Source organism: Paramisgurnus dabryanus, unplaced genomic scaffold (genome assembly GCF_030506205.2).
Source record: "Paramisgurnus dabryanus unplaced genomic scaffold, PD_genome_1.1 h2tg000219l_1_36828__unordered_in_group3, whole genome shotgun sequence".
In the NCBI taxonomy this organism is placed as follows: Eukaryota; Metazoa; Chordata; class Actinopteri; order Cypriniformes; family Cobitidae; genus Paramisgurnus; species Paramisgurnus dabryanus.
Genome location: NW_027394121.1, coordinates 25001 through 35000, shown reverse-complemented (window position 1 = coordinate 35000; position 10000 = coordinate 25001). Strand labels below are relative to the sequence as shown.

Genomic DNA, 10000 nt, shown 5'->3' with positions numbered 1-10000 from the left:
TGATTCCCCGTCACCCGTGGTCACCATGGTAGGCGCCTAAAGTACCATCGAAAGTTGATAGGGCAGACATTCGAATGAGTCGTCGCCGCCGCGGGGGCGCGCGATCGGCTCGAGGTTATCCTGAGTCACCAAAGCGGCCGGGGCGCGCCCGGAGACGCGTCCCGGATGGGTTTTGGGTCTGATAAATGCACGCGTCCCCGGCCCTCGCGGGCCGGGTCGGCGCTCGTTTGCATGTATTAGCTCTGGAATTGCCACAGTTATCCAAGTACGGGTGGAGCGATCAAAGGAACCATAACTGATTTAATGAGCCATTCGCAGTTTCACTGTACCGGCCGTGTGCACTTAGACCTGCATGGCTTAATCTTTGAGACAAGCATATGTTACTGGCAGGATCAACCAGGTAGTAGCCGTAGGAGAGCCTCGCTCTGACCCGGGGTTCACGCGGCGCGGGTCCCGGTTTCCACCCCCCGGGGGGAGTGGGACCGGGGCCACTCTCGTGTGGCTCTCCCCTCTCGTAGGCTGAGGGGCGGCCGGGTGGGCCGTAACCGAGGAAAGGTGCGTTTCGCGGGGCCGGGTGGCCGCGACGGGCCGGGGGCGTCTCCGCCCTCGGTCGCCGAGGCCCTCGCCGGCCGCCGGTGGCGGACCTTCGCGTCTGACGGACCGTCTGAGTCTCCCGCGGAAAGGGTCGGGCGGGCTCCGGAGAGCCCCCCTGGAGGCGAGAGCGCCGGGTCGGGGAGGAACCGACCGCCCATGGCGGCCGACGCGCTAACGTCGGCCGGGCGGAGGCCTGCCCCAGGCGCAGTTCGATTTCCAGAATCTCAGGGCCATGACACACAAAGCGTATCCGGGCGTCACCCCGTAACGGGTCATTAAGGCTGAGACGTGGGCGGCCCTGTCCCGCCCGGGGTTTCGTTTAGCGGCCGACGCCGGTTCGTTTTGCGGCCGAACGACGCCGGTTCGTTTAGCGGCCGAACGAAGCCGGCTCGTTTAACGGCCGAGGCCAGCCGGGTTCGTCCCTTCCTTGGATGATTTACCATTCGTAATAAGAATCGTCACTACCTCAGTGCAGAGGGACTTTTTCGAGGCATTTGTGTCCGCTCGAGAGGCCTCTCGCTGGGCTCGAGAGGTCCTGGGATCCGGTAGCCTATCACCTTGGAGAGTCAGCGAGGTGCTCTTCCCTATATACCCGATGGCACCTGTTCGGGCCACCGTCCCCTGCTGGACGGGGCCCGGCTCTGTACCGCCCCAGACAGAGCGCCTTCGTCGGTCACGAAGGCAGGGTCGTGGACCCTGGAAGCGCACGAGCCACCCGACTCGGCTTCCATAGCGGCTGGCGGCCCTGGCCCGCCCGAGACGAAGCGCCTTCGTCGGTCAGACAGATAGGGTCGAGGACCCTGGAAGTGCGAGAGCCACCCGACTCGACTTCCACGGCGGCCCGGAGGCCGGGCCCGTCCCCGTCCGTGCCCGGGGACGGGGCACCTTCGTCGGTCAAACGCGTTGGTCTTGGACCCTGGAAGTGCACGAGCCACCCGACTCGACTTCCATAGCGGTCGGCGGCCCCGTACCGCCCCAGACAGAGCACCTTCGTCGGTCACGAAGAGAGGGTCTTGGACCCTGGAAGTGCACGAGCCACCCGACTCGACTTCCATAGCGGTCGGCGGCCCTGTCCCGCCCCAGACGATGCACCTTCGTCTGTCACACAGATAGGGTCTTGGACCCTGGAAGCCGTCCCCCTCGACTTCCGTAACGGTCGGCGGCCCTGTCCCGCCGCAGACGGGTCACCACTCCGTCTGTCTGTAGGGTCTTGGACCCTGGAAGCCGCCCCACTCGACTTCCATCGCGGTCGGCGGCCCTGGCCCGCCGCAGACGGGTCGCCACTCCGTCTGTCTGTAGGGTCTTGGACCCTGGAAGCCGCCCCACTCGACTTCCATCGCGGTCGGCGGCCCTGGCCCGCCGCAGACGGGTCGCCACTCCGTCTGTCTGTAGGGTCTTGGACCCCGGAAGCCGCCTCACTCGACTTCCATCGCGGTCGGCGGCCCTGTCCCGCCGCAGACGGTGTGCCACTCCGTCTGTCACACAGATACATAAGGGTGTCTCGGAACCCCGGACGCCGACCGAGACGAAACGCGTGGGGTCGGTGCGCCCGAGAGGGTAGGGTGCCCCGGGGCCGGCCGCTCGCCCGACCGGCTTCCGGGACTCCTTGACCGCTCGGGAGACCTATCCACGCGCCCGCCCGACCGGCGGCCGGGGGCCCTCGACCGCCACACGCGTACCGACGACCGGGGGGTTTCCGTTTTACGGCCGACGCCGAGATCCTTCGACGGTTCCAACATGGGTTGTTACGCTTTTGTGTTCGCCCGTGTCTGAGCATATATGGTCGGGTCGAACCTTTGAGGCCGTAGCCTGGAGATCCAGGGCGGATCTTATCTCACAACACGTGTGTCTTTGAGGCCGTAGCCTAGATCCAGAGACTTTAGGATCTTTTTAGCAGTTTTAAGGCCGTAGCCTTGATCCAGGGCGGATCTTTTGAGCAGCTTTAAGGCCGTAGCCTTGATCCAGGGCGGATCTTTTCACAGGTTTTAAGCCGAAGCGCCTTGATCCAGGGACTTTTGGATCTTTTTTTGCCGTTTTTAGGCCGTAGCCTTGATCCAGGGCGGATCGTTTTGCGGCCGTAGCCGAGTTCCATCACCCAAGGTAGCTTTAGTTTTTAGGCATTAGCCTTGATGATCCAGGGCGGATCGTTTTGCGGCCGTAGCCGAGTTCCATCACCCAAGGTAGCTTTAGTTTTTAGGCATTAGCCTTGATATGATCCAGGCCGGATCTTTCCGCCTAGGCGGCATGCGGATATGGGTTACCCGTCTTTCGACACTCGCCCGGGGCGCTGCCTCACATCAGACGCCCTTCGTCCGTTCCAACCGTTCCAGTTCTTTTAACGGTTTTTCGTTCATCGCACACCGACGCGCACAGACCTTTCTTGGGATCTGCCGCAGGGAGGGAGGACGCTGGAGGTCCACTTTCGAAGCAACCCATCCCTATATACCCGATGGCACCTGTTCAAACGACCGCCCCTTGAGAGAAGGGGCCCTTCCCGTGGCTCGTCCGGGAGGAGGCGCCCGCGTCGGAAGGCGCCGTAAGGTCGGAGACCCTGGAAGTGCACGAGTCACCCGCTTTTACCTCCAGGCCCTCTGTCGTACTTCTCGTGTCCGCTCACGAGACCTCGTTTCGGCTTTATGGAAGTGCACGAGTCACCCGCTTTTGCCTTTTCTGGAAGTGCACGAGTCACCCGCTTTTGCTTCCAGGCCCTCTGTCGTACTTCTCGTGTCCGCTCACGAGACCTCTCTTCGGCCTGGGGGTGCGCCACGTACACCCCCGCGTCCGCATTCGAGTCACCTCTTCGGGCTCATGAGGTAGGGTCGGTGACCCTGGAAGTCAGAGACTTCCAGGCCTTCTGTCGTACACCCTCGCGTCCGCTCACGAGACCTCTCTTCGGCCTGGGGGTGCGCCACGTACACCCTCCCGCGTCCGCTTTCGAGTCACCCATCTGGGCTACGGAGGTAGGGACGTGTGCCCTGGAAGAACCAGACTTCCAGGAGGGAGGGCCGCCCTGTCAGGCCCGCTTTCGAGTCACCCATCTGGGCTACGGAGGTAGGGACGGGTGCCCTGGAGGAACCAGACTTCCAGGAGGGAGGGCCGCCCTGTCAGGCCCGCTTTCGAGTCACCCATCTGGGCTACGGAGGTAGGGACGGGTGCCCTGGAGGAACCAGACTTCCAGGAGGGAGGGCCGCCCTGTCAGGCCCGCTTTCGAGTCACCCATCTGGGCTACGGAGGTAGGGACGTGTGCCCCGGAGGAACCGGACTTCCAGGAGGGAGGGCCGCCCTGTCAGGCCCGCCTCGGAGTCACCTCTCTGGGCTAAGGAGGCAGGGACGTGTGCCCTGGAGGAACCAGACTTCCAGGAGGGAGGGCCGCCCTGTCAGGCCCGCTTTCGAGTCACCCATCTGGGCTACGGAGGTGGGGACGGGTGCCCTGGAGGAACCAGACTTCCAGGAGGGAGGGCCGCCCTGTCAGGCCCGCCTCGGAGTCACCTCTCTGGGCTAAGGAGGCAGGGACGTGTGCCCTGGAGGAACCAGACTTCCAGGAGGGAGGGCCGCCCTGTCAGGCCCGCTTTCGAGTCACCCATCTGGGCTACGGAGGTGGGGACGGGTGCCCTGGAGGAACCAGACTTCCAGGAGGGAGGGCCGCCCTGTCAGGCCCGCCTCGGAGTCACCTCTCTGGGCTAAGGAGGCAGGGACGTGTGCCCTGGAGGAACCAGACTTCCAGGAGGGAGGGCCGCCCTGTCAGGCCCGCCTCGGAGTCACCTCTCTGGGCTAAGGAGGCAGGGACGTGTGCCCTGGAGGAACCAGACTTCCAGGAGGGAGGGCCGCCCTGTCAGGCCCGCTTTCGAGTCACCCATCTGGGCTACGGAGGTAGGGACGTGTGCCCTGGATGAACCGGACTTCCAGGAGGGAGGGCCGCCCTGTCAGGCCCGCTTTCGAGTCACCCATCCGGGCTACGGAGGTAGGGACGTGTGCCCTGGAGGAACCAGACTTCCAGGAGGGAGGGCCGCCCTGTCAGGCCCGCCTCGGAGTCACCTCTCTGGGCTAAGGAGGCAGGGACGTGTGCCCTGGAGGAACCAGACTTCCAGGAGGGAGGGCCGCCCTGTCAGGCCCGCCTCGGAGTCACCTCTCTGGGCTAAGGAGGCAGGGACGTGTGCCCTGGATGAACCGGACTTCCAGGAGGGAGGGCCGCCCTGTCAGGCCCGCTTTCGAGTCACCCATCTGGGCTACGGAGGTAGGGACGTGTGCCCTGGAGGAACCAGACTTCCAGGAGGGAGGGCCGCCCTGTCAGGCCCGCCTCGGAGTCACCTCTCTGGGCTAAGGAGGCAGGGACGTGTGCCCTGGATGAACCGGACTTCCAGGAGGGAGGGCCGCCCTGTCAGGCCCGCTTTCGAGTCACCCATCTGGGCTACGGAGGTAGGGACGTGTGCCCTGGAGGAACCAGACTTCCAGGAGGGAGGGCCGCCCTGTCAGGCCCGCCTCGGAGTCACCTCTCTGGGCTAAGGAGGCAGGGACGTGTGCCCTGGAGGAACCGGACTTCCAGGAGGGAGGGCCGCCCTGTCAGGCCCGCTTTCGAGTCACCCATCTGGGCTACGGAGGTAGGGACGTGTGCCCCGGAGGAACCAGACTTCCAGGAGGGAGGGCCGCCCTGTCAGGCCCGCCTCGGAGTCACCTCTCTGGGCTAAGGAGGCAGGGACGTGTGCCCTGGAGGAACCGGACTTCCAGGAGGGAGGGCCGCCCTGTCAGGCCCGCTTTCGAGTCACCCATCTGGGCTACGGAGGTAGGGACGGGTGCCCCGGAGGAACCAGACTTCCAGGAGGGAGGGCCGCCCTGTCAGGCCCGCCTCGGAGTCACCTCTCTGGGCTAAGGAGGCAGGGACGTGTGCCCTGGAGGAACCGGACTTCCAGGAGGGAGGGCCGCCCTGTCAGGCCCGCTATCGAGTCACCCATCTGGGCTACGGAGGTGGGGACGTGTGCCCTGGAGGAACCAGACTTCCAGGAGGGAGGGCCGCCCTGTCAGGCCCGCCTCGGAGTCACCTCTCTGGGCTACGGAGGTAGGGACGTGTGCCCTGGAGGAACCGGACTTCCAGGAGGGAGGGCCGCCCTGTCAGGCCCGCCTCGGAGGCCTCCCCTCGGGCAGGGGAGGCAGGGTCGGGGACCCTGGAGGAACCGGACTTCCAGGAGGGAGGGCCGCCCTGTCAGGCCCGCCTCGGAGGCCTCCCCTCGGGCAGGGGAGGCAGGGTCGGGGACCCTGGAGGTGCCGGACCTCCAGGGGGACGGAGGCCGAACCCGTGGCCGGGGAGGGTGAGCCTTGCCGGGCTAGGCTCGCGCGGGTTCGAAGGCCTGGTTCGAGAGGACCCCTTCCCCTATATACCCGATGGCACCTGTTCACACTACTGCCCTTTCGAGAGGGGACCCCGACCGGTCCGCGGCCGGGACGGCGCACCTCGGTCGGCCTCGGCGAGTGGGTCGGGGTGCCTGGAGGTGCGCGAGCGGCCCGCCTGGAAGTGCGCGAGCCACCCGACTCTGGCGGCCGGCGCCCCCGGGCCCGTGCCCGCGGCCGACTCGTCTGACCCGGCATCGTCAAGGTCACCAATACCACGGAGCGTCTACGACGCCCCGTTTCCGAGATATCGGCCAATGAACTGCCGGGCGCCGTATCTCGGCCGGGGAAGGTCCTACGGACTCGGGGCCGGGCTCGTCGGAAAGGTCTCGCCCGGGGCTTTCCGACGAGACCGGCCGCGGGTCCGTGCGACCCCGGGGGCCCGAGATACTTCCGGTCGAAAATTCGAATTTCGTTACCGCGCTGCTCCGGCGCCCCGGGTCCGGGGCCTTCGCCCTTCGGGTGGGTGGCTCCTCCGCGGGGGGCCTTTCGAACGAGCCCACCCGCGCGTCGCTAGCCCTTTCCGGGGCCGAGATACGGCCTACCCCCGCGGGATTTTCCCACGGCCGTTTCTCGGGCGCCTCGGGTCCGGGGCCTTCGCCCTTCGGGTCGGTCGCTATGCCGGAGGGGAGCTTTCGAACGAGCCCTCCCTCGAGTCTCTGGCCCTTTCCCGGGCCGAGATACGGGCGGGTGGTCGCGGAATTTTCGCTCGTCCGGGGCTCCGGCGCCCCTAGCGTCCGCCTCGGAGGTCGCCCGGACGCGCGGCCGGTCTCGTTCGAAAGGTCCGTCCCGGGGCTTTCCGACGAGCCCGGCCTCGGGTCCGTGCGACCCCGCCCGCCGGAGATACGTCCGGTCGAAGCTCGCGGAAATTCCCGCGGCCGTATCTCGGGCGCCTCGGGTCCGGGGCCTTCGCCCTTTGGGTCGGTCGCTCCGCCGGAGGGGGCCTTTCGAACGAGCCTACCCGCGAGCCTCTAGCCCCTTCCCCGGCCGAGATACGGCGGTCTGTGCCCGGATTTTCCCACGGCCGTTTCTCGGGCGCCTCGGGTCCGGGGCCTTCGCCCTTCGGGTCGGTCGCTATGCCGGAGGGGAGCTTTCGAACGAGCCTACCCGCGAGCCTCTAGCCCTTTCCCCGGCCGAGATACGGCGGTCTGTGCCCGGATTTTCCCACGGCCGTTTCTCGGGCGCCTCGGGTCCGGGGCCTTCGCCCTTCGGGTCGGTCGCTATGCCGGAGGGGGGCTTTCGAACGAGCCTACCCGCGAGCCTCTAGCCCTTTCCCCGGCCGAGATACGGCGGTCCCTCCCCGGATTTTCCCACGGCCGTTTCTCGGGCGCCTCGGGTCCGGGGCCTTCGCCCTTCGGGTCGGTCGCTATGCCGGAGGGGAGCTTTCGAACGAGCCTACCCGCGAGCCTCTAGCCCTTTCCCCGGCCGAGATACGGCGGTCTGTGCCCGGATTTTCCCACGGCCGTTTCTCGGGCGCCTCGGGTCCGGGGCCTTCGCCCTTCGGGTCGGTCGCTATGCCGGAGGGGGGCTTTCGAACGAGCCTACCCGCGAGCCTCTAGCCCTTTCCCCGGCCGAGATACGGCGGTCCCTCCCCGGATTTTCCCACGGCCGTTTCTCGGGCGCCTCGGGTCCGGGGCCTTCGCCCTTCGGGTCGGTCGCTATGCCGGAGGGGAGCTTTCGAACGAGCCTACCCGCGAGCCTCTAGCCCTTTCCCCGGCCGAGATACGGCGGTCTGTGCCCGGATTTTCCCACGGCCGTTTCTCGGGCGCCTCGGGTCCGGGGCCTTCGCCCTTCGGGTCGGTCGCTATGCCGGAGGGGGGCTTTCGAACGAGCCTACCCGCGAGCCTCTAGCCCTTTCCCCGGCCGAGATACGGCGGTCCCTCCCCGGATTTTCCCACGGCCGCAGCACGGGCGCCTTTGCTCGGATCGACTCGCCCTTTGGGTCGGTCGCTCCACGCGAGGGGACCTTTCGAACGAGCCTACCCGCGAGCCTCTAGCCCTTTCCCCGGCCGAGATACGGCGGTCCCTCCCCGGATTTTCCCACGGCCGCAGCTCGGGCGCCCTTGCTCGGATCGACTCGCCCTTCGGGTCGGTTGCTCTACCGGAGCGGCCCTATCCAACGAGCCAACCCGCTTCTCTCTAACCCTAAGCCCGGCCGAGATACGGCGGTCCCTCCGCGGATTTTCCCACGGCCGCAGCTCGGGCGCCTTTGCTCGGATCGACTCGCCCTTTGGGTCGGTTGCTCTACCGGAGCGGCCCTATCCAACGAGCCAACCCTCGTCTCTCTAACCCTAAGCCCGGCCGAGATACGGCGGTCCCTCCGCGGATTTTCCCACGGCCGCAGCTCGGGCGCCTTTGCTCGGATGAACTCGCCCTTTGGGTCGGTTGCTCTACCCGAGCGGACCTTTCCAACGAGCCAACCCTCGTCTCTCTAACCCCAAGCCCGGCCGAGATACGGGGTACCACCGCCTGACCTTTAAACGGCCGTAACTCGGGCGCCTTTGCTCGGATCGACTCGCCCTTTGGGTCGGTTGCTCTACCGGAGCGGCCCTATCCAACGAGCCAACCCTCGTCTCTCTAACCCTAAGCCCGGCCGAGATACGGGGTACCACCGCCTGACCTTTAAACGGCCGTAACTCGGGCGCCTTTGCTCGGATCGACTCGCCCTTTGGGTCGGTTGCTCCACCCGAGGGGACCTTTCCAACGAGCCAACCCTCGTCTCTCTAACCCTAAGCCCGGCCGAGATACGGGGTACCACCGCCTGACCTTTAAACGGCCGTAACTCGGGCGCATTTGCTCGGATCGACTCGCCCTTTGGGTCGGTTGCTCCACCCGAGGGGACCTTTCCAACGAGCCAACCCTCGTCTCTCTAACCCTAAGCCCGGCCGAGATACGGGGTACCACCGCCTGACCTTTAAACGGCCGTAACTCGGGCGCATTTGCTCGGATCGACTCGCCCTTTGGGTCGGTTGCTCTACCCGAGGGGACCTTTCGAACGAGCCTACCCGCTTCTCCCTAACCCCAAGCCCGGCCGAGATACGGCGGTCCCTCCGCGGATTTTCCCACGGCCGCAGCTCGGACGCCCTTGCTCGGATCGACTCGCCCTTTGGGTCGGTTGCTCTACCGGAGCGGCCCTTTCCAACGAGCCAACCCTCGTCTCTCTAACCCTAAGCCCGGCCGAGATACGGGGCACCACCGCCTGACCTTTAAACGCCCGTAGCTCCGGCGCACAAAGTCCCAGGACTTCGCCCTTTGGGTCGGTTGCTCCACCGGAGGGGACCTTTCCAACGAGCCAACCCTCGTCTCTCTAACCCTAAGCCCGGCCGAGATACGGGGTACCACCGCCTGACCTTTAAACGGCCGTAACTCGGGCGCCTTTGCTCGGATCGACTCGCCCTTTGGGTCGGTTGCTCCACCCGAGGGGACCTTTCGAACGAGCCTACCCGCTTCTCCCTAACCCCAAGCCCGGCCGAGATACGGCGGTCCCTCCGCGGATTTTCCCACGGCCGCAGCTCGGACGCCCTTGCTCGGATCGACTCGCCCTTTGGGTCGGTTGCTCTACCGGAGCGGCCCTTTCCAACGAGCCAACCCTCGTCTCTCTAACCCTAAGCCCGGCCGAGATACGGGGCACCACCGCCTGACCTTTAAACGCCCGTAGCTCCGGCGCACAAAGTCCCAGGACTTCGCCCTTTGGGTCGGTTGCTCCACCGGAGGGGACCTTTCCAACGAGCCAACCCGCGTCTCTCTAACCCCAAGCCCGGCCGAGATACGGGGCACCACCGCCTGACCTTTAAACGCCCGTAGCTCGGGCGCCTTGGGTCGGATCGACTCGTCCCTTGGGTCGGTTGCTCTACCGGAGCGGACCTATCCAACGAGCCAACCCGCGCCTCTCTAACCCTAAGCCCGGCCGAGATACGGAGTACCACCCCTTGATATTCCCACGGCCGTAGCTCCGGAGCCCTTTGCCGCAGCCCTTCGGGACACCCACCCTCGGACGCCCCGCGGAGGGACCTTTCCAACGAGC

General features: G+C 66.3%; 1 non-coding gene across 1 annotated transcript in view; it reads right to left on the bottom strand.

The window, feature by feature from the left end:
* The window catches only part of LOC135765533 (18S ribosomal RNA), a 1855-nt gene extending 1452 nt beyond the window's left edge, over positions 1 to 403 (bottom strand). Inside the window, exon 1 of the ribosomal RNA XR_010540812.1 lies at positions 1 to 403. This exon is cut by the window's left edge and continues 1452 nt beyond it. This is a non-coding gene — a ribosomal RNA (18S ribosomal RNA).
* Between the last annotated feature and the right edge of the window lie 9597 nt (positions 404 to 10000).